The 22,854-nt window shown below is 42.2% G+C and overlaps 1 protein-coding gene across 3 annotated transcripts in view; it reads left to right on the forward strand.

Moving 5' to 3' along the window:
- PLD1 (phospholipase D1) overlaps positions 1-22,854 on the forward strand; it is a 206,701-nt gene that overhangs the window by 3,560 nt on the left and 180,287 nt on the right. Inside the window, exon 1 of one of the 3 annotated variants that reach the window (XM_060640747.3) lies at positions 6,998-11,034. The exons of the other annotated variants lie outside the window; for them this stretch is intronic. The gene's annotated coding sequence lies outside the window, so the exon portion shown is untranslated. Of the gene's footprint in view, positions 1-6,997; positions 11,035-22,854 lie in introns of those variants that run through there. 3 annotated transcript variants of the gene reach the window in all.

Genomic DNA, 22,854 nt, shown 5'->3' on the forward strand with positions numbered 1-22,854 from the left:
TAACCAATAAACTTTTTTCAAGTTGTCATATTCCTATCTTGTATTTGTCCTTAGGGAGAAATAATTTGACATAACTGCAATCAGAGTGTAACTCAGAAAGTCGGTTCAACTCCCTTATTTTTCAGAAGAGGAAGTTAAGGTGGAGTTTGGTTAAGTTCAGGGCTGGGAGCCTTGGGGCAGAGTCCTGGAAACCTATTGGGCTAAGCCTTACTTCCTGATTGTGAGGAGGTTGGGATAAGGATCCTGGGAAAGTCTGGAGAGGCCAGGGTTTGTTTTGGGGAGGGCTGTATTTGCCAACCATGGGGGAAATGACCATTTTGGAGCTAACCTGCTCACTTAACTCCTAGGTTATGTCAGGGGTGCACAGAGCAGAAGCTTGTGGCCAACTGTGGGCCGTGGGGAGTCTTGCTGCTTAGGGCTCCAGATCCCAGATTCCTTCTCCAGTTGCTGGTGGTGCTTGTGGCCCTGGGCTCCCCTCTGCATGAAGGGAGTAGTTTATTCTGTACTCAATCATGTTTTGAACTTTTTGGATCTCGAGTTGGGAACCTTTGGAAAGCCTCTGCCGCACAAAAGAGAATCAGCCAAGAGCAATATGGAAATAAAAATAACTTCATTTAGTCTGTTCTTTTGTTAAGACACACACACACACACACACACACACACACACATCTAAGGGCATAAACTGACAAACTTTGTACTAAGAACAGGAAAATCAAAGTTCAGTATTCAACAGGGATTTTTTTTCAAAGTGAGCTTTTATAGATAGTACATCTGGATGAAGGAGAATAAGGAATAAACATGGGAAAAGAAAAGTAGTGGGCAGGGAGGGAGAAACAAATGTAGAGAGGAGGAAGCGAAAGAGGGGGCACAGAAGGACAGTGCTAAAACCTTGTCAGTTCCTACACAAGGCTGTGTTTTGGTGTGTTACCTCTTCATGCCCTTGGAGATGCCAGACAGAGTTGAAATTTATCTTTCCTTTGGTTTATCATGAAGTGACTTCAATGTTGCTTAAAACCATTGCTGATCAATAGAGGATGGGGAGGAGATACCCGGGGATACTTTAGCACTTGCTTGGGATCTTCATACCGATCCAGTCTGTTTTTTTCTATAGCACTTTGGTATGCGTGGACTTTATATAGAGCATGATCACTAGGAATAACTAGGTTTGCAATCTTTTTCTTTATTTCCTGTGTTTCCCATGAGAAGGTAAGATCCTTGGGGCCCTAGGCTATGTATTTTTTTCATTTTTGTCTCTCCAGTGTCCATTATGGTGAACAATAGTTGTGAACCGAATGAAAAGGTGCATTTAATAGATGAATGAAGAAGGTATGATTCATTTCATTCAAAATGTATAGATATTTCCAGAAAAGAAGGTTTTATGGCTAATGTTTTACTTCGTTATTTGTTCTCCTGTGCCGTTGAACCACTCTTACAAATACGTTTGTAGATGTGGAGCGAGCCGTCTGTGGAATTTAGCAACTGTGCTCAATTTTTTGGCCTTTAAAGTTTTTTTTTTCAGTGTTCTGTACCCAAGTTTTGATGAAAGAGTCCTTTGAAATGAGATTGGAGAGGTAGCAATGGATTGGGATGGAGGTTCCATGGCTTGGAGCAGGAAAACACTTCCAGATGTATGAGGGAGAGGGGATGTGACAATGCAGAACCCAAAGTGGGAAATTTGATAAATGGGGCTAAGAGTAGGAAAAACAACAAATTGAAGGTGAAATTTGACATTGTTTTAAAAATCTCACCATTGTTCCCACTTTGGAGTAAAAACCTGTAAGCTAAGCTAAGGGTAGAGGATTTGGAGATGAAGTATATTTGGGATGCTAACGTGATTGTGATGCCAAAAAGAACAACAACAATAAAGGCGGGGGGGGGGGGGGTGGAATCCAGCCAGAATCCTATATCCTAAGGAAAAACCCACCTGTTGGGATACTTAAATATTTCAAAGCTAGGAACATGGAGCAAAGACTAACCCCAACTCTTACCTCCCCTCAATCCCAACACCGAGTTGCTACTCTTGTGACTGGAAATGCAGGGTGATGGGGCAGTGACTAAGAAAAGTAGGTCTGTGAGGCTTCTGAGGCACAGTTGGGCTCCACAAAGTCCTCACTGGGAAAGATAATGACTAGGGTCCTCAGCCTAGTGCCAGAGAGCTGGGATTCACAGCTGAGGACTCCAGCACCCTGTGGCCTAAGAGTAACATAAAAATCTTCTATGCCTTAATTTCTCCACTTGTAGAACAGGGATAAAAATAGTACCTATCTCATAGGATTGTTGTGAACAGCAAAACAATGCCTATAAAATGTTTAGCGTAGAGCCTGGAACATAGAAATGGCACAGTAAATGTTAGGCTCCCTTCTTTCACGCATTGCCCTCCCCTCCCTCCCAAATTGTTTAAGAGTGACATCCATAAATAACCGTGCAAACGGGAATTGCTGCTAGGACAGACATGGAGATGTAGCCCTATGGGAATAGGACTGAGGGACTGAGGGAGAAATTAATTTTTCCCGGGAGGAAATCTTGAATGAGAGTGGGATTCCATGAGACCCAGTGATGAGAAAGCAGTGGACAGATTTCTGGCTACAAAGCTGATTACAACTAGAGAGAATGAACTGTATGCCTTTGATAATTATTCTTTTGGGTGTATGTTTAAAAATTTTTTTTTAATGTTTGCTTATGAGAGAGAGAGAGAATGAACAGGGGAGGGGCAAAGAGAGGGAGACACAGAATCTGAAGCAGGCTCCAGGCTCTGGGATGTCAGCACAGAGCCCGACATGGGGCTTGAACTCATGAGCCATGAGGTCATAACCTGAGCTGAAGTCAGATGTTCAACCAATTGAGCCACCCAGGTGCCCCTATTGGGGTGTATGTTTTGATGTTAGCTAGAAAATGTGATTTTTCTTTTTTTTTCTTTTTATAAAAATTTTTTTAAAATGTTTCATTTATTTGAGAGAGAGAGAGAGAGAGAGAGAGAGAGAGAGAGAGGATGAGCAGGGGAGGAGCAGAGAGAGAGGGAGACACAGAATCTGAAACAGTTTCCAGGCTCCAAGCTGTCCGCACAGAGCCTGATGCAGCACTCGAACACTGGAATGGCGAGATCATGACCTAGGCCGAAGTCGCTCACTTAACCAACTGAACCACCCAGGCACCCTGAAAATTTGATTTTTATTAATCCATTAGTGTAGCATGGCATGTAATAGAGGAACCCTGATTCATTTAGTAGAAGCATAGCATTTAATAGAAGCGTGATTCATTGCTCTTTACCAATGAGTATATGTATAGAGGTGTGATTTTTATTTTTATTTTTTTAAGTTTATTTATTTATTTTGAGAGAGAGAGGGAGAGAGAGGTGGCACAGGAGTAGGGAGGGGCAGAGAGAGAGAGAGGGAGAGAGAGAGAGAGAGAGAGAGAGAGAATCCCAAGCAGGCTCCATGTTCAGCACAGAGCCTGACATGGGGCCCAATCCCACAAACTGAGTCATGAGATCATGACCTGACTCATTTAACTGACTGAGCCACCCAGGCACCCCTAGGGGTGTGTTTTTAAAATATATTTACAATTAAGAAGAACAATATACTTTCAAGATAAGAGTGAACTAGCTCATGCTATGTTGGCAAAACACCCTTCTTATCACATTCTCTTTTTTTTCCCCATCACGTTCTTTAGCTTCCCATTGTATGTGAGGAGGGCATCGCTGGCAGTGTAATGTTTATAGGGGTGTGGGTAATGCGTATCCACACAAATCATGAATGGAAGTAGAGACTGTCAATAATTTTGACCAGAAATTTTCACACTTAAAAAAAAATGATGGGTACCGTTCCCCACTCCCCAAGAACCACTTTTCTGAATGAACTCTTCTGTGAAATCCCAGTATGTAAAATACCCAAAAGGAGAGCTGTTCTTATTGACAGTTCCTATGTGGGAACAGTGAGCTGGCTGCTTCTTCCAGCCTTCCCTCCCTGACTGCCACCTGGCACCAGCTGGCCCTCAGTCTGGAACCCCAGGGCTCCTAGGAGTAGATGTGAAGGCACTGCCATATCTTTATGGTAGGGAAGAGAAGACTAAGACACAAAAAGAGGAAGAATGGAAAGGAAAGGCACTGGACTGCTCTTTCAAAGCTTTTGCCAGAGGTGTGCTAGAACTGGCTCATGTGGAGATGTGATTTTTAAATGTCCCAGGATTTTGTGAGCCCGTTGTTAAAGGTGCCATGATGATGATGATGATGATGATGATGATGATTTTAGAGAGAGAGAGAGCACAAGTGTGGGAAAGGGGCAGAGGGAGAGAGAGAGAGAGAGAGAGAGAGAGAGTGAGAATCTTAAGTAGGCTCCTCACTCAGCACAGAGTCCAAAGCAGAGTTTGATCTCACGACCCTGGGATCATGAGCTGAGCTGAAATCAAGAGTTAGACGCTCAACTGATTGAGCCACCCAGGCACCCCTAAAGATGCTATTATTAAAAATAAAATTATCTAAGATTTAGGTTTTATTGCATTAAATAAATTATACTGAAAGCAAAGGCAATAAACACCACAAGTCCTCACTTACTGATTATATTCTACTAAATCTAACTGTTATTTATGTCCTTGAAGTTGTTTACATCTGTTGGTTCCGTATGGCAAAAATGCTGTAACTATTGCCCATCTTTTCTCAAAATGCGTGTTCAGTGACATCATGTTAGGAGCTTGAAACTGGCCATGGTTTGAATATTTACACCATGGAAATAGGCTGCAGTACAGTTAGGGCTTCTCCCCTGCCCTCAGCACACCACTGGCTTTACCCCTGTGGAATATTAAAGTTTCTTTACTCCCTCCTTCTTTCTTACTGTGACCAAAGAGACTTGCTCAGTTTTTTTCTGCTGTGATGGTTCTCAATTGGACATGTGGTTGGAGGGAAAGAAATACACCGACTTATACAATGTGCTTATCTGTCTTTTTTCTATTAGGTGGTACGATTGTGATTGGTTCCAAACATTTTAGATCACAACTGCATTCAGTGTAATCCTTGACTCTATTCTTTTGCATAGGTAGGATTTTTCTGACTCTACCCTATTCATACCCTAGTCTTCCCTCCCACCCACCCCCCCACCCCCCAATGCCCTCTCCCTACCCTCCATCACAGTCATTCTAAGGTCTGCCTAAACAAAATCACCTGGGAACTATTTAAACTCAGATTCCCAGGTTCTATCACATACCTACTAAATTGGGATGCTTGGGGAAGGGGGCTACTTGGTGAGTTCCCATTCCATGCACCTGCTTGGCCCTGTGGGCCCTTGCTGCCCAGCTCTGGTGTCTCCTGTACTCTGTTTAGTGTCAGGTCAGTTGGGCCACTGGGCCCTGGTCACATGGGAGCTTTGATTTTTATGTTTGGCCTCAAATTCTCATTCTGTGAAACTGCATTCAAAGGGTGACTCTTTGCCCCGTAAATCTATTTGTCAGAATTCAGTTCTGTTAAGTCCTGGATTCCTGGCTAGGGGGAAAGCTCTGTGTAGCACAGGAAGGCTAATAGGGGAGTCGCGGGTGCTGGGTCTATCTCTGTTAGCCTTCGTGTTTGCCTTTCTGAACTGCAGTTGCCCATCCCTTGGGGTTGTCAGGAGGGTTCTGTTTCTGGAACACACCACATTGGGTTCCACCTGGAGGCCTTTGCATGATGCCATTCCCTCTGCCTGGAACGCCCTTCTCCTAAGTCCTTGCATGGCTTGTATCTTTTTAACATTTAGGTCCAAGACAAGATGTGCAAATGTCACCTCCCTACAAAAGCTTTCCCTGACCATGAAATCTGCTTCCTCATTCAGTCTGCATTGCTTTGCCCACAGACTCATCCCTCTTAGCCCTTATTACGGGTTATTTTCATCCCAGTACTTAGCCCTATCTGAATTCTTCCTTGTGTCTTGTTTTCTTGAATTTGGAGTTTTCTACAAAAGAATGTAAACTCTGTGACATCAGGGTCTTGCCTGGCACATAGTAGGTGCTCACTAATTACTTGTTGGCTGGATGCCTCTCCAAACTGCTATGTGAGTATATAATGGTAGCGTGAACCCTGGCTTCTCAGATGGCTCGACTGCTTTCCTAATTGTTCTTTTCTGAACTTGCAGATGTTATCATGTCTGTGGCAATGATTCTTTGTGGGGATATGACTGCCATTTGGAACAAGGGTCACTCTTGACCAATGGGAAATAAAATCTGTAGCTTTCTACATGAAGGTCACCTTTCGTTTTCGGAGAGTTTATAAAGATTTGATTCAGCTGCACCCATTTGCCCTGTGGGTGAATGATCTATGACAGAATGGAGCAACAAAAACATAAAAGTGATGTAAAGTAAGCCTGATTAATTTTGGGAAACTCCTGTTTCCCCTAAAGTCTTTTTGAGTTCTACCAGGAGCCATTTGGGTGGGGTGATGAGAATTAGGGGGTGTGCATCCCTCTGTAAGACACCAAGAGACCAGAAATGCATGTGGGAGAGGTTTGTCCCATCCCATCTCACCAGGCTTGACTAATGGTGAGGTAATTTTTGCAGATCTGTTGCCAAGAAGGCTAACAGAGTTGACAGTGAAAGCCATCACCCTGTGTTTGCAATGGCCCTTGGTCATGCTGGCATTGGAGAATTTATTAAGCAAAGTCCTTTGAGTGCTCAGCATGTGCTTGTGGGGGTAAGATGTGGTTCGGCCTGCCTGGAGCTTGTGGTCCAAGTCATTCAGTCCGCTGGAGTCAGGACTGTCCCACCATCTGGAATGGGCTGGCACTTGGTAATGATAACATGTTCCAGTTTTTCCACATAGTGGTTTTCAAACCGCTCTGTGTTTCAGGGGCAGGCTAGGATTGGAACTGGGGTGGGTTTGGAATGCAGAGAGCAGAGTTCTGGAACTTCTCTAAACCCCACTTTCTATAAAAGCATCTCATTAAAAACTAATTTTGTATATTTTCCATTCAAAAAATAAGCTTTTTGTTCCAGATTTACAGAAAAGTTGCAAAGTTCCTCTGTTATTAACATCTTACATTGGAACGGTACATTTGTTAAAATTAACAAACTAATATTACTGCATTATTATTAACTTAAAGTCCATACCTTACTCAGATTTCCTTAGTTTTCCCCTAACATCCTTTCTTTTCCGTCTTCTCTTGGCGATGATTGTTTCTCAGACTTTTCTGTGTTTTTGATGTCTTTGGCTGTTTGAAGGGGTAGTGGTGTTTTGTAGAACGTCCCTCAGTCGTAACTTTTATGATGTTTTTCTCCTGATTAGACTGGCATCATGGCTTTTGAGAGGAAAACCACAGAGGTAAAATACCACTCTCGTCGCATTGTATCAAGGACAAGAACACATTGTCACTTAGATTTTTCTTTATTTTTTGCAGGAGTAAAGTTAAAATGTAGGTATTTCAGGTGTTTTTTGGAGTGGTGGAGGTCAAAAGGCACCTTTTTCCCCTATTGTATACTGACTTTGCACTCAGTACTTTAAATTATTGCTGAGATCAGCTATAGGGAAAGTTGTAGTCATTTGTTTTTTAAAAATTCTTTAGGATGTGGAATAACGTACAGGGGTTTAAGAATAACGTTTGGCTTTCCCATCTCTTTTTCTTTAAATTCTCCTTAAATAAAAACTTTGAAAATGCTACTCAGCATCTTCTTACCCTTCTTACTGCTGGAAGAATGGTAGACTTGTTACAGGAAGCCTCACGCCAATCTTGCATGTTTTCTGTTTTCTAAAACAAATTTCCTATGTATAGCATTTTTCTCTGCTGAAGAATAAAATTAAATAAATTGTATATAAACCTATATATCACCTTTTTTAAAAAGCATCTAAAAGCCTATCATATCCTAACATGCTTACAGACCTGGCTTAAAATAAAGGAAAAGCATCCTAAAAATATTTCATTCCCTTTACTTCTTTTACTGTTACAGATTTTCTTTTGTATTTCATTAGTCAATTTTGTTCTAAAATTCGGGGCTTTAACGTATTCTTGTTTCTGTGCCAGTTCACACATACAGAAATACTTTAGAGAGTGGTTTTAGTCGTAGGCAAGTTCTCCTTTTTTAAAATCAAATTGGGGGCAATTATATGTGGAGACCAGATGACCTGGCCATTTGGGCCAGGTATTGGTTAGTGTTTCGGGGGGAGTGGGTTACCCATGTGGCCCCAGTGCTCTGATGCCCCATTGAGGACTCAGTCTTCCTACAGAGAGTATGAGGCCCATCTCAGCATGGCTGACCCCATAAGTGGCCAAGTGAACTCAGGCCTATGAGTCAGTTCCCAGCAGGATCAAGCAATAGGCCCAGAGCTGGACCTTGACATCTGGCTAGAGAGGCATGATGGGTTTACTGCTGCAATCAAATAAAGAGTAACAGTATTAATTTTGAACATGTTGAGAAGTCATTATTGTATTGCATGATAATTAAGCACAAGTTAAGCATAAAGGACGAGCACTTCACTTGATCGACTATAATTAGAATTATTTTAACACAGTGGGGCACGTGGGTGGCTCAGTTGGTTAAGTGTATGATTCTCAATTCTTGGTTTCAACTCAGGTCATGATCTCACGGTTTTGTGCCTTCGAATCCCACATCAGGCTCTGTGCTGACAGTGTGGAGTCTGCTTGGGCTTCTCTCTCTCTCTCCCTCTCTCTTTACCCCTCCCTCACTCACACTCTCTCAAAGTAAATAATAAACTTAAAAAAAAAAATTTTAACACAGCCAGATCAGACATTCAATTCTCATTCTTTCTAATCAAACTGGTGCCTATATTCATACTGTCTTTTGATTCCACCCAGGATTTTTTTTCTCCATTTATTTGTTTCTTCACTAAGTCATAGACTTACTGACTCATCTGATTACTTCTAGGTAGTAAAATTTTCCTTACACAGTGATTTCCTGGGACCAAGGACCTAGAGAGGTTATGAAATTTGTCCATAACTAAAATGACCATGTGTCCAATGAGCAGGAATGACCAGAAACAATGAATATAATTTCTCTTCATCATAGCACACAGATCAAGCTGGGTGTGGGGCAGGGATGGAGAGACATGGTTTTACATAAGGCCTAGGCTTCTTTAGCTTTGGAGTCTCTTCACAGCCCTCAGAGCTGATGTGCAAGGGAGGTGTCACTGCCCCAGGGCAGGGAGGATGGTGACACCCTCCACCCCCTCAACTGAGGGTCTTTAGGCCCTGAATTAGCCTGTGGCCTCACCAGCTACCCTGAAGCCTCTTCTCCTCAGAGGTTAGGCTTGAGGACATAGTTTCTCAAAACAGAGGCTTGGTTTTCTTCAAAATGTAGATCCACTGCTTAATGCTGCCAAAATGAGTTTAGAATTACATTAGCAGAGGATGTTTAAGTGATGGTAATTCACTGAGCACACTCTTCTCAGCTCTGCAATGCCTCCTACAGCATTGACCGGTCCTCTTTGATCTTATCCAGCCCACTTTCTTGCCTTTGCTGATTATATAACAAAAGGACAATCTTACTCGTGTGTGGGTGAGGTTACCTGGACTCAGTAGCCTGAGCACTTTCCCCTTCTCTTTAAAGTTTCTTTAGGTTTCACATTTTAAGGGGTCAGTGATACTTCCATTTATTTATCGTTTTACAAGTGAGTCATGAAAAAAATGGAAAATGGGTTTTCCCACATGATGGCTCGCATGACAGCCATCACGAAACATAAGGAAGAACGGCACTTGAGGAGAAATAAGCCTTTAAGGATTCTAAAGATTGAAAGAAAAAGAATAAGCTCTCAAAAAATGTAGCCAACTTCAGGGTGCCTGGGTGGCTCAGTTGGTTAAGCGTCCAACTTTGGCTCAGGTCATGATCTCGCAGTTTGTGAATTTGAGCCCTGCATCGGGCTCTGTGCTAATAGCTCAGAGCCTGGAGCCTGCTTCAGATTCTGTGTCTCTCTCTTTCTCTGCCCTTCCCCCGTTCACTCTTTGTCTCTCTCATTCTCAAAAATAAACATTAAAAAAAAATGTAGCCAACTTTAGTCAATTTTAAATAGGAGGCCCAAAATAAATAAGTGAGAAATTTAAAAACTTATTCACATTAGTAAATGCCAGCTTTTTTTCACATTATTAAGATATTTGCAGATGTTTTGGTCAAAAGCTGCTTACTTGAAAAATGCATTTAAAAGAAAGATAGCTACGATAGGGTACGTTTGTAAAAAGACAGCCTCCTGAGTCTGCCTCTAAAGCCATTCGGTGAGCATAATTTACTTTTTCAGTCCTGCGAGACATTTGAGGAACACAGATTCAGTGGCTGATTATTCTTCAGTTCCTGCAGGATCTCTCCTTTCATACAAGCAGGACATCTCTAAGTCAGCCTTCTTGACTAGCTCCAGCAACTCATCCTTTTGAAGTTACAGACCAAAAATGACGTGATTTGTACAATTTGTCATTCTTAGGTAATTTAAGTGCATTTTCTACAACACGTGGGTGTTTATGCATGGACTTAAATGGTCTATATTCACAATTAGAGACTGTGGTCATGCTGGAAAGAACCATGGTCCGATATTCACGATACCCCCGAGTTCTTGTTTTGTCCCTGCAACTGACTTAGTGTGACCCTGGGCAATTTATTTCCGGAAATTCCACTAGTGCTCTTGTCTGTTTCAGGCCCTGCCTCCAGAGCTGGGATAAATGAACTGTAGTCCTAGTCACTACCCTCGGGGGATTTACGGTCTAGTTCAGTGGTTCTCACACTCCACTGGGCATCAGAATCCCCTGGAGGGCTCATCAGAATGGAGTGCTGAGCCTCACCCTAGAGTTTCTGATTCAGTAGGTCTGGGCCGGGCAGAAAATTTGCATTTCTAACAAGTTCCCAGATGATGCTGATGCTGCTGGTTTGGGGACCATGATTTGAGAACCACTGACCTAATGGTTTAGCTGACACATCAGTAACCACAATTCAAAGATTAATGCTGTGAAATAAGTACAAGTAATGTGGACAACAGGGTGTGGAGAAGTGGATCAAAAGATGAATGAACTGGAGATCTAAGAAGACCTAATGGAAGCAAGAGAGGTCAAGCAGGATCTTGGCAAGTGGATAAAGCCTTGACAGGTAGGGCATTTGGGGGATGGCACCATCCCAGTCCTTTGATGCGAGGATGTGTGTGGGAGCTAGGGAGAGTCTAGCATCGGTGGGCTGAGTGTTGGTGTCGGGGAACAACAACCAGAAACAGATGGAATTGTTTCTGAGAGAAATGAGAGAATGAGAGAATGAGAATGAGAGAGCTAGAAAGTTAAACTAAACATGTTTTTAGTTTTTGGATCTTGTCAGCAAGGGAACAGCATGATCAGAGCCATGCTTAAGAATGGCACCACCTCTGGCATTGTGATGAATGGCTTTGGAAGTGACAGTGGTTTCAGGAATTATTGGGGCAGCTCGATCTCCAAGCAGGAGTGGAGCTGAAGAAGAGCGTGAAGGTGGGAAGGATACAGTGGTGGGATGGATCTATGCACAAGTCACAGATGTGGGAGTTGATTGGCTGCTGGGGATGAGGGAGGTGGAAAGGTCAAGAGAGACTGAGGATTCAAGTCTGAGTTGTTGCGGAAGAAGGAGTGTGGACAGATAGATCCCTCAGAGAAAATAGATTGGATAAGAAAACGAACAGGTGGAAACTTGGTTTCTTTAGGAGGGCACTGGACCAGATGCCTTTTTAAAGGTCTCTTTTTGTTTGATTGTAATCAATGTTTTGGTTGCTTATTGTCTGAACATCACAGAATGTATTTGTGTGAAAAGCAAATGGCCTGTATGTAATAGGCACTAATTAATATATTTGCTAATTGGTTGATCCTGGGTAATCACTGGCTCGAAAATATTTACATCTGTAAGTAGTCTTCTTTTTGAACTTATAGTTTTGCTTAAAGTTTTCTAAGTATGTCGACTTGCTCTTTCTCCTATTTTATATACTATGCATGTGGACATTTTCTTCTTGTAATTCTATGCATGTATTTTAAATAACTATAGTAGATATTTTAAATCTTTTTGGCTTCTTCTCCTATTATAATACTCACAGCATATACTGGTATATTTGTGCACAAGCCTCTTTTTCCTCTGGATCATATACTCCTTTTGAGTAAAGAACATGTCTGATTCATTTTTGTGTTTCTCACTGCACTCATCATGAGTGATTGTGTAAAGGGGCCAGCAAATTTTGAGGAACTGGACTGAATCACTGAGTAAAAGTCAATTACTATCTGTTTCTTTAGTGAGAGATAAAATGGCTCAGGCAATAAAAAGTAGTAGTTTAAAGGGAATGGAAACCCGTGTATTTTGGGAGGTTGAAAGAGGAAACGATTCAGTAGACTTTCAGGACTAGAACGTAGCTATTCATGGACACAGTAGGAACCAGAAGCAGAAGCCCATACAAACCAGGACAGCTTTCAGATCTGTCTTAAATTAGCCATTGAAAACCTTGGGCCAGACCTTTCTACTGTGGGTCTCAATTTCTTCATTTGTAAGGTTGTGGATATAGTAAACTACAGAATTTTATGCCTCTCTGCATGCCCCTAGAATTCTAAGCAGGGAACAGCATGAGCAAAGCATCAGAGATGGAAAAGAGTATGTGTATTCTTTGTGACCAGGGTGTGACATGCTAGGAAATGAAGCGGGCGAGGTAGCTGGAGGCCCCGTTTCAGAAGGGCATTACTGCTCAGATAAGGAGCATGGGCTCTATCCTGTAGGAATGTCTGTGTGAAGCAGTTTAATTGGGAATGCTCTCTGGGAGCAGGAGTGAGGGACCAGGGAGAGTCATACCAGGAAGCAGGCATTATGGAGTTGGCTATTGCCAGGGGCAACTGATTGCTTGATTCCAGGGGATCTTCTCAGGAGAAGTCTTATGAAATGTATGTCAGCACAGCTCACCTGGAGAAGGTGAAGGGAGAAGCTTTTATCGATTTCTTGTCTCCCGTTGATTAAAGGCAGCTCCACTTTTTCACTGGCTACCCCTAGCCTGACTGCTAGGTGGGTTCCCCCGGGGAACCTCATGAGGCAGTATTGGAGAAGCTTGGGCTGGAGAGGCCCTGTCAGGTTGCACTTAAACGAAGCTGGCCAGATTCTTCATGGGACTGGCTACCATCACAATGGCAGGAATACGAGGTGAGTTTGAGAGGATTTAAAGCAGAGCATAAAAGGCAGCCGACCTAGGGAGCTATCAAGGGATTTTAAACAAAGGAATCACCTAGTCAGATTTCTGCAGTGGTGTGCTGGTAAATGTTTAACAACCAGCTCTACAGAAAAATAAATGTGCATGTGTGTATACATAAGTATGTATATATGTCTGTTTTAAAATGTCCTCACATAAAGGTTGTGTAGCACACCATTTACAAATAAATAATAAAACATACAATTTTCTTGATCATAAAGTCCGTTTAGCTAATTCAGTCTGACAGGTTTCTGTTGGGTTTATGCTGAACTCTTGTATTTATAGCCAACCTATGATTACAATTGATAAAAGAGGGTAGTTGATTTTTTCCTGTTACAGTATGGAGTAAGATCAAAGTGAAACAATGAAGGCATATCCCAGACCTTCACTTGTTCATTATGCATCTTTGTGAATTGGATAGTATTAGAAGAATTATTTCCTTAACTTTTCATTTAATTCACAACATAGTTACTACAGGCACCACATATTAACATTTTCTCCATCAGTTTAAAAAAAATTGTTTTTAACATTTATTTATTTTTGAGAGACAGAGCAAGATAGAGCACGAGTAGGGGAGGGGCATAGAGAGGGAGGAACATAGAATCCAAGGCAGGCTCCAGGGTCTGAGCTGTCAGCACAGAGCCCAACGCGGGGCTCGAACTCACGGACTGTGAGCTCATGACCTGAGCCGAAATTGAACGCTTAACCGACTGAGCCACCCGGGTGCCCCACTCCACCAGTTTTTTAAGGCTAGACAATCGACAAAACAAAAATCAGACTATGATTTAGGGTTTGTCAGTGTCCATGTGAAAACCCTCCCATTACAGCCAACTTCAAGTTGCTGTAGCACATTTCATGGTATTTTCACATGTGGGCAACATAGATCTAAATAACCTCAAGGTCATAGATCTTAGTGAAATGAATTAAAGTAGTCAAGAAGTGATGCATTTTAAGTACTTACTATCTTTGGGTTTAATATAATTTATTTCACTGTAAGTTTATATAATTTAGTCTTTCATAAATGTTATATTTAACAACTGATTCATAACATTTTTGAAAATTTACCAATGAGTTCTTAGGAGCCGGGATGAGCCAGCCTAGCACATGACTGGAGTTATAATTTTAGAAGATCACTTTTGTAGCAATCTGTAGAAATACTTTGAAAGGGGGTGTAGGGAAAAAGCATCTGAGTTATAGTAGGTATGAAAAGCAGAACACAGACGGGGAGAATGTCTTCAGACTCTACCGGCATGAGGATTCAAATGAAGTCAGGTTAATAGAGACAATGCAAATTTTACTGGTCTGTGTTCAAATGTGGATACGTAGGACCTTTATTAAGTCTCCTCCAGGTACTCTGGGAATGTTAGAGATATCTTACCTGTGCTTACAGAGCTTGTGTCCTTGGCTGTCTTTGGCTTTGGCTTCTTTGTTGATGACCACGGGCCAAAAGGATTTGAGAGTGAATCCCTACCCCTGCCATAGCTGTGGGTGCCTTCCTGGAGCCTGGGATCCATGCCAAGGAAGCCATGCGCCAGGCCTTATTTTCCTGTTTGCAAATCTGGGGGAGGAGACACTAGAAAGATTTTGGAACCTGGTGTGTGCCTCACATGCCTTGCATAAATTTGTGTCAAGGAGCCTGAAGTTGCTGGGTGTGTTTTTCTGTGACTCACAGAGGCAAGGGGGAAGATAGCCTTCTGCATTTCTTCAAGCAGCTGCTGACTGCAGCCCCTTTTCCCTCTGCTGGTTTGGCCCCCAGCAGTCACAGCGGTCTCCCTGTCCAAAGGCCCCCTTCTCCCCTTGCAGATTGGCTGGTGCAGATGAAGGCCTGAAGGCCAGGAGCCCCCTGATCCATCCACACAGATGGATGGATTTCATTTTTGGGTCATCCAGCCCCCACTACTCTTAGTAGAAAAGTAAGGTAGAGTAGATGCAAGTGTGGAAATGGCCTTTGGGTGCACGGTGGTGCCAGTAACTGAGGTGTGGAATATGGAGGGCGGTGCATGTGTGGCCGGGCTGTGGGAAAGGGAAAGAGGATGCAATTGAGGTGTGAGGCATATTTGAATTGTGCTCAGTTTTGAACTTGATAAACTAGGTGCCTCTGGAACAATAAGTTCAGTGGGTTGTGGACATTTGGGAGAAAGAGAGGAAAGAAATGGCGATATTGAGAGTAGTAAAGCGGGTGAAGCCGTGATGGAGACAAACACCTCTCCTGTGAGAATGGTGAATGGGAGACATTGACAGGTAGACTAGCCAGAGCTCAGAACCCCAAGGAACACCAGTGTTCAGGAATGGTGTCAGGGGTGAGGGACCCCAGAACCAGACGGGGAGGAATGTCCAGGCAACTCTGAACGGAAGGAAATGGCACAAAGGACCTGAGGCACCACCGCTGTGGCTCATGCTGGGAACAGTTCGGCCCATTGTGTTCACACTTACAGTTTCCCAAGTTTATCTATTCAGACTTATGATTATGTTAACTCAGCTCCTTTCCTCCCTCTGAAAAAAAGGAGTCAGAGACTCTGCAGTATCATAAACGACCCAGGGTCAGGAAGACCTCTGACACTTTTGCACCATGTCAATACTTTGATCCGGCCTTTTATAGTCCGTGTGAGGAGCAAACAAACTTACTTTAAGCTAAAGGGAAATGTCAACTTTTTCCTGTTTGATGTTTCTTGCTGTGTTTTCCATATTAATCACTTCATTTTCCCTTTGGTCATGGGCCTGATATTTTTTTTTTTCTCTCACATTTGTCATCTGCGTGGTATGTCAGGCAGTTTTTCACCCTGAGAGAGTGACGTGGTAGAGCTCAAGCAGGCAAGGCTACCACCAAAAGTGTGTGCGACCCTTGGTGGTTATGTTCATGAACATCCCAAAAGCTCAGGGCTACTGAACGGAATTATAGGCTTTGAAATGACCATGTGGTTTCCATTCAGCAAAGAATCTACTCCAGGCATGTTCAAGGGTTGTTGGTTTGGGAGACGTTAGATGACTCCAACATGAAAAGGCAGAGCCTATCTGAAGGGATAGTAGAGTGAATTTTCTACATCACCAATCTGTCGAATAAGTGGATTTGGATGTGACCACAGGCTCGCCATATGAAATTCTACTCTATGGGAATGAAAGTTAGTGGCTTCGTGAAGACATTTAGTGCAGACTGTGAAAACGTTCTCGTATTCTTTTGCCAGAGCATAGAAGCACGGAGAAATAAAGATGGACCTGCACTGTAACTGTTTGTCCGCTCTAATCCTCTTAAACACTTATGTGTCTCCATGCACATAGCGGTGGAATTAAATATAGCTATTCCTTCTAATGCACCAGCATGAATGTGTTAGTTTACTGCTCTGGGAAGAGGAAAACTGGAGAAAAAAGTCCTTGGATCAGTTAGGTATTGTGTTTACCTACAAGTATCAGAGACCCACCCCAGATAGTGACTTTACGTGTCCTGTAAGAGCAGCCTGGAAGCACGCAGTTGTGAGCTGGCCTGACGGTTGTGGGCACCCCCAGCTGGTGGCTCTCTCCAGCTCTCCAGTCTGCTCTCTCCAGGTTATGGCCCTTGTCCAAGATGGCTGCTGGAGCGCCAAACCTCATGTTTACAGAGCAGGCAGAGGGTGAAGAGGGGGAAGATGGGCCTGCTGTCTCATGCCTCAGAGTTCCAGGACTTCTTACTTGTATCTCATTGGCCAGAGCTGAGGCACACTGGCCTAGCTGTGGCATTGTGTTTAATTCACTCCATCTCTAAATTATTATAAAACTCATTTTTTAAAATTAATTCACCTCCAATCTTCTGTTCTCCCATTGCATGAGATTGGGAGAGAGCTTATGGAATAGTCAGATTCTTTAGTGACAGAGCTAGTAGGTTACATGGATTAAGGGATTTATTATAAGGAATTGGCTTACTCAGTTGTGGGGCTTGCTAAGCATGCTTAAAATCCATAGGTCTTGAAATTCAGGCAGTCAAGAAGAGTATATCATGACCAGGCTGGAACCCCAAGAGCAGGAGCTAATGCTTGGAGTCTCTGAATTCAGGAAGGGTTTAAGTCTTTTTTTTTTTTTTTTTTTTTTTTTTTTTAGAGCTTTCAGCTAATTATGTCAGTCCCACTCAGTATTTCTTTTTTTAAATTTTTTTTTTCAACGTTTTTTATTTATTTTTGGGACAGAGAGAGACAGAGCATGAACGGGGGAGGGGCAGAGAGAGAGGGAGACACAGAATGGGAAACAGGCTCCAGGCTATCAGCCCAGAGCCTGACGCGGGGCTCGAACTCACGGACCGCGAGATCGTGACCTGGCTGAAGTCGGACGCTTAACCGACTGCGCCACCCAGGCGCCACCCAGGCGCCCCCCCCCCCCCCCTCAGTATTTCCTTTGACTAAATTCAACTGATTACATACATCTGCAAAATCCCTTCACAGCAGCACTAAATTAGTAATTGACTGAATAACTGGGAAAAGGTGTGTGCTTGCTTTAAAAAGGCTGCTGCCTCCCTTCTTTCCTCTAGCACTCGTGAGAGAATATCCGTGGCCACCAACTCATGCTGGAAACATACAAGAAAGGTAATTTTGGGGCATGTATTTAGCCTAGCCAAGTAGACACATCACAAAGTCATCATATGACACAATTTAATTGTCACCTAGAGCGAGAGAGCTGGGGTGTTTCCTCATTTCTGATATTCTGGAAGAAGGTGGACTGATACCATCATTGGTAGCCAATGAGAGCCTGGTTTTGTGCATTTTAATTATTTTCCCTCTCTGTTTATTATAGATAGTTAAGACTTTATTTTTGATGTTTTCATTAAGCAAGTAAAGGGCTTTGAGGCTCATCAGCCACTGTGAACTCATCAGAGTTAACAGAACTTAAAATTTGCTTTTAAAACTAATGGCAAGATGTCCAATTTTTTTCATAGCACTAATTATTTTTCTCACCTGTACCTTTTTTGTCTTTTTGTAGATAGAGATATGAATGGTGCCTTTCATTCTTTATTCAAGCCAATAATAGCTTTTGTAACTATAGGAAAAATTAGGAGCATTGCAGATTTGTTTTTACTCATTAGATTCAGATGCTCACTAATCTATTATTGGAAGAGTCCTCTACATTGTTTTGTAAAATAATGGTTCTATTGATATATGGTTGACATATGATAAAGTTCACCTTTTTAGAGTGATTTTTAGTATATTCACAAAGTTTTGTATTAATTACCACTAATTCCAGAACTGCCATATTCTTTTGTATTAAATATAGACGTGAGTATCTTTAGACAGTGAAGAATTTGAAAAACTTAATTCTGTTATCTGATTTAAATTCACTTGAAAAAAGAAATTGGTGACTTTTGGGAAGAGCAGAGTGACAAATGTTTGGGCTTAATTTTGTGGAAAGAATACACATAAAGTCTTCATTATGGGATTTTCTACCAAATTTAAGTATATTATTCCCTCAGATGTAATTCAGAATCGGGCCTTTCGTTCATTTGTTCAGCAAATATTTATTGAACTTTACTCTGTGCCAAGCTAGTGTCCAATGAGACTTTCTCAGAAACCTTGTGGTCAGGTGGGTGGAGGGATTGGTAAAGTCCCTGCGAGCCCAGGAGGCACGAAATTGCCAGAGCTAGTATAACCCATGAGTGGAGATTTCATAACTGTGGATTTTCAGGAGGGAACAGACTACAGGTTTTGAGAATACATCTGAACATTTCATGAGGAACCTAGATCTTCTTGGGGGCTGGTTTAACAGCAGATGGGAACAAAATTACTAAGGTCATAGACCTTAGTGGACATAGATTCTGAGAAGGGCAGTGAATGTTGCTGCAGTTAATGAGATATGAATTGAAGGGTTCCCACTGCGATGTGGTTTATATCCTTCCTCTCTGCTTAAACATAACCTATCAGAGAGGCCTTCCCTGGCCATCTTTCCAAAGTAGGACCTTGTCCTGCTCCATCACTCGCTCTGCTCTTTCTTCTGAGCTCTATGCTGTATGTTTGCTATTGCAGCCTCCCTCCCCACTGCTGCCAACAAGGACAGCCCCCTTAGAGCAGGTGCTGTGCTTTGTTTGCTGGGCTGTCTCCAATATAACGTCTAGTACCATGTCTGGCACATAGTGCTGATAAAGAATTGTTGCATGCATGAATGACCGATCTAAAAAAAAGTGTGTGACTTAAGAACCTCCCAAAGGTCCCACCTCCTATGTCCATTTATCTTTCGTGGTTATAAGTTCAACATCTGAGTTCAGGGGGGGACACAAACAATCAGACCATAGCAAGACCTTTTTTATAATGTGGCAGTCACGTGGCTTTATACACACATCCTCTCGACTTCGCTGTTTCTCCGCTCTGTGCCAAGATTCTCAGGGCCAGACCATGCCATGTGCTCTCTAGCCTTAGGGCTCTTTGAATAAGATGCCCTTCCTCCCTTGTCTACTTACAGATAAAAATATCCCATGCTTTCCTGGAGTCTTCCCTGACCACCCATTTTTCCTGCGTGCTGGATCACTTCTGCCCCCCTCTGTTGTTCACACAGCCCTTTCACGCACAGCTTTGTGGGTGCACAGCATACTTTTGTTGTTGGGCCACATAGGCAGCCTCCTTCATGAGTTTGCCAGCTTTTTGAGGACAGTGTCTGTCTTACTCATTTTGAATCCCCAGTGCCTAGCAGAGTGCATAACAGAGAGCAGGTATTCAGTAGATACCGGATGGGAGAAATAAAATTCAAATAAGCAGTCTTACTAATGGATGCAAACCAACCTCTATAAATGGCCACAGAGAATTTAAGTGCAGACAGAACCTTGGACTTGGCAGTAGAAGTATATAAATAGAACTCTAGGAAGTGGGAGCATCCTCGGAGGTGATGTGTTTTTGTGTATGTGGAGAACCACAGATCAGCAAATGTGTCAAAGCTATTTTTGTCTAGGACTGAACTGAGTTTCATCCTCATTTTGATGGTACTTTCCCGGGTCAGTGTTCAGGAGACATGAAAAGTTTTTTTAGAACCATTCAAAGAATGTGTAATCAAAGTTTGTTGTTTTGTTCTGTTTGTTGCTATGTTGTTTGTGTCTGCCGGGTTTTGTTCTTATTTGGGACGTTAGAAAAGCAGAGGCAAGCTGTTCGGTTTCTTGACTGAATGGATTCAGCTGTATGAGTGATCAGAGCCTCCTGTGCATTAAAGGAAAGTTCATCCGTGCCGCCTCCCTGGTGTTGTCAGCCTGTGGGCCTGGCCTGGTTTCTCAGCAGTTGGTAAACTGATAATCCTGTTTATGTCTATCACCCATCGGCATCCTTCTTTTAGTCCTCACACAGAGAAAACGCAGGCGCACTCACAAACACAAAGGTTCCCTTTGTTCTTCAGGCTGGCAGTGATAATAATTAAAAAAATTGTTTTCTCTTTTTTTAGTCCCAATTTGTTCTTGTATTATCTGAATTTCATTCGATAATGAAAGAAAAGGTATTCCCTTTTCCGAAATGAAAATTCAGGCCCAATGAATTTGCTGCCTCATAGGAAGAGTCTGCCCTCACCCTGTATCAGCCTGTGCGGTTTATACTGGAAACACCACTGCCCCCTCCCTGAAATACACACCGTACCATGAACGTCAACCACCACATCCATGAAGACCGTACCATGAACATTAAAAAGGGAAAAATATCCTTAATTTTTTTGGGGGGGCATGTTGACATCAGATACATTATAGTATGCAAATAGACTTTAGGTTCCTTTCCTGGTGCTTATTAAATTCATCCCCTTCTCACTTAGGTTAATATTATGGTTGTGAGGTTTTTCTTGGTTGCTGCATTTTGTCCTCAGTTCTTACAGTGTGAGAGAAGCATCAGCCACTTGGGGGCACCCAGGTATTTATTTAATGGGAAAAAAAACCCCAGCAGGAATTGCCAACAGAAAGTCATTTGATCTTAAGAAAAAAGGGTAAAAATACTCAATGCAGATAGGCCGTTTCAACATATCTAATTTGGAAAGTCAGTCTGTGTTGAACACAGATGACCATATTCTAAGGAAGGAAATTCACCAGACAGCCTAGTTTACTGTATACAGAGTCCGTAAAACCCTAGCCAGGTTCCTGTTAGTAGGTACTTCTGCACAGACCTGCAGCCTTGGGCATCTCAGAGAGAGACTAGCAGTGGAAAAGCAGAATGAGCTGTGAGAATTCAACTGTGAGCTTCCCCGGGGCCAAGACCACATTTTCTTACTCTCTGTGGTGTACTGGGGATGTGCATTCCATGACTGTTCAGTGAAGGGCTAGATGGATGCCTTGGGTGAATGTATAAGGAACAAACAATGGATGGACAGAGAATGGAAGATTAAAGGCAATGATGACTTATTAATAAAGGGTTTAATTAACAGGAGACATAACCACAAGGCAATGCATGTATTGTAAGATATATTTGCCTGGCTAGAATATTTGCATGGGAGACCAGAATTGGTAGAGAAATTCCCATGTTACCTATTCCAGTTGAAATATTGTCAGGTTGAGCTTTGTATTATATATGTGATATACATATAGATATATATACCTATATCATATATATGTGATATCTGATATATATATATATATATATATATATATATATCTGATATATATATATAATATATGCATTTGAGTATGTAATCAAAATCACAGAAGCTCAAACAACACGAATGTTTAAATTATAATTTTTATGGTACCATCCAACATAAATTTACGATTATAATGTTGCTTTGAGGCATAAGAGATTCTGAAATGCCTTTTGAATTCTTAAATAATAATTAATTATGTTAAGCATTTTTAGCGTTCTTACTTCTTTGCTCTATTCTAATTCCTTGAGAATTCAAGGCCCAAGTAACGGCTTCTGTGGCTCAGTTGCTTTATAAATCCCCGACCCAGTAATGGAGGGTCGGTCTGACCACCCGTTTGAGATTGGCTCCAGCCTGGTTCTCGCTTCCTGAATCTTTTCTTTAGCTCTGCAGCTTCCAAAATGCACTATTATTAATTCAGCCAGGGGTGAATGAACCCTGCATATCTGCTGGAAATCAAACTCACTGGGACTGATGAAGACCAGGATACTATTTTATTTATTTAAGAAATTATTATTTCTGTGTAGTTGGGATCGTTTATTGGTAGCTAGAATATTCTTATATTAGGAACACATGCCCTGAAGCCACATTAAGGTCACAAGGGTCCTTGGAGAGGGCAGAGCAAAGAGAGCTTGATGGCCTTAATCCTGAAGCACCATTTCCACGTTGGAAGTTCAATCCCAGAAGCATTTGAGTGTCTGTTGCATGTAAAGGAAAGGGAGCCGCTGTTGAACCCTTTCTATGCAGCAAGCATTGTGCTTGGTGCTTTTCCACATTTGATTTTAGCATGCTTGTGGCACTTAAATCACTGTGGAATGTGTAGGGCTGAAGGAAGCAGCCTCTGTCCTCAAGGACATTCTAGACCTATGTTGTCTAGTTTGATAAGGATATGTGTGGCTATCAAGCACTGGAAATGTGGCCAATCCAAGCTGAGGTGTGTTTTAAGTGTAAAATGTACACTGGGTTTCTAAGATTGAGCACAAAAGAAATGTAAAATATGTCCTTAATAATTTTTGTATGGATCATATGTTGAAATTACATAGTATATTGGATATAAATTAGGTTAATAAAATGTCATGAAATTATTTTCACTTGTTTACTTTTACTTTTTAAAAACTGTTTATTTCTTTTGAGAGAGAGAGAGAGAGAGAGAGAGAGCGAGCATGAGTGCAAGAGCGGGCAGAGAGAGG

Source organism: Panthera onca, chromosome C2 (genome assembly GCF_046562875.1).
Source record: "Panthera onca isolate mPanOnc1 chromosome C2, mPanOnc1 haplotype 2, whole genome shotgun sequence".
Classification (NCBI taxonomy): Eukaryota; Metazoa; Chordata; class Mammalia; order Carnivora; family Felidae; genus Panthera; species Panthera onca.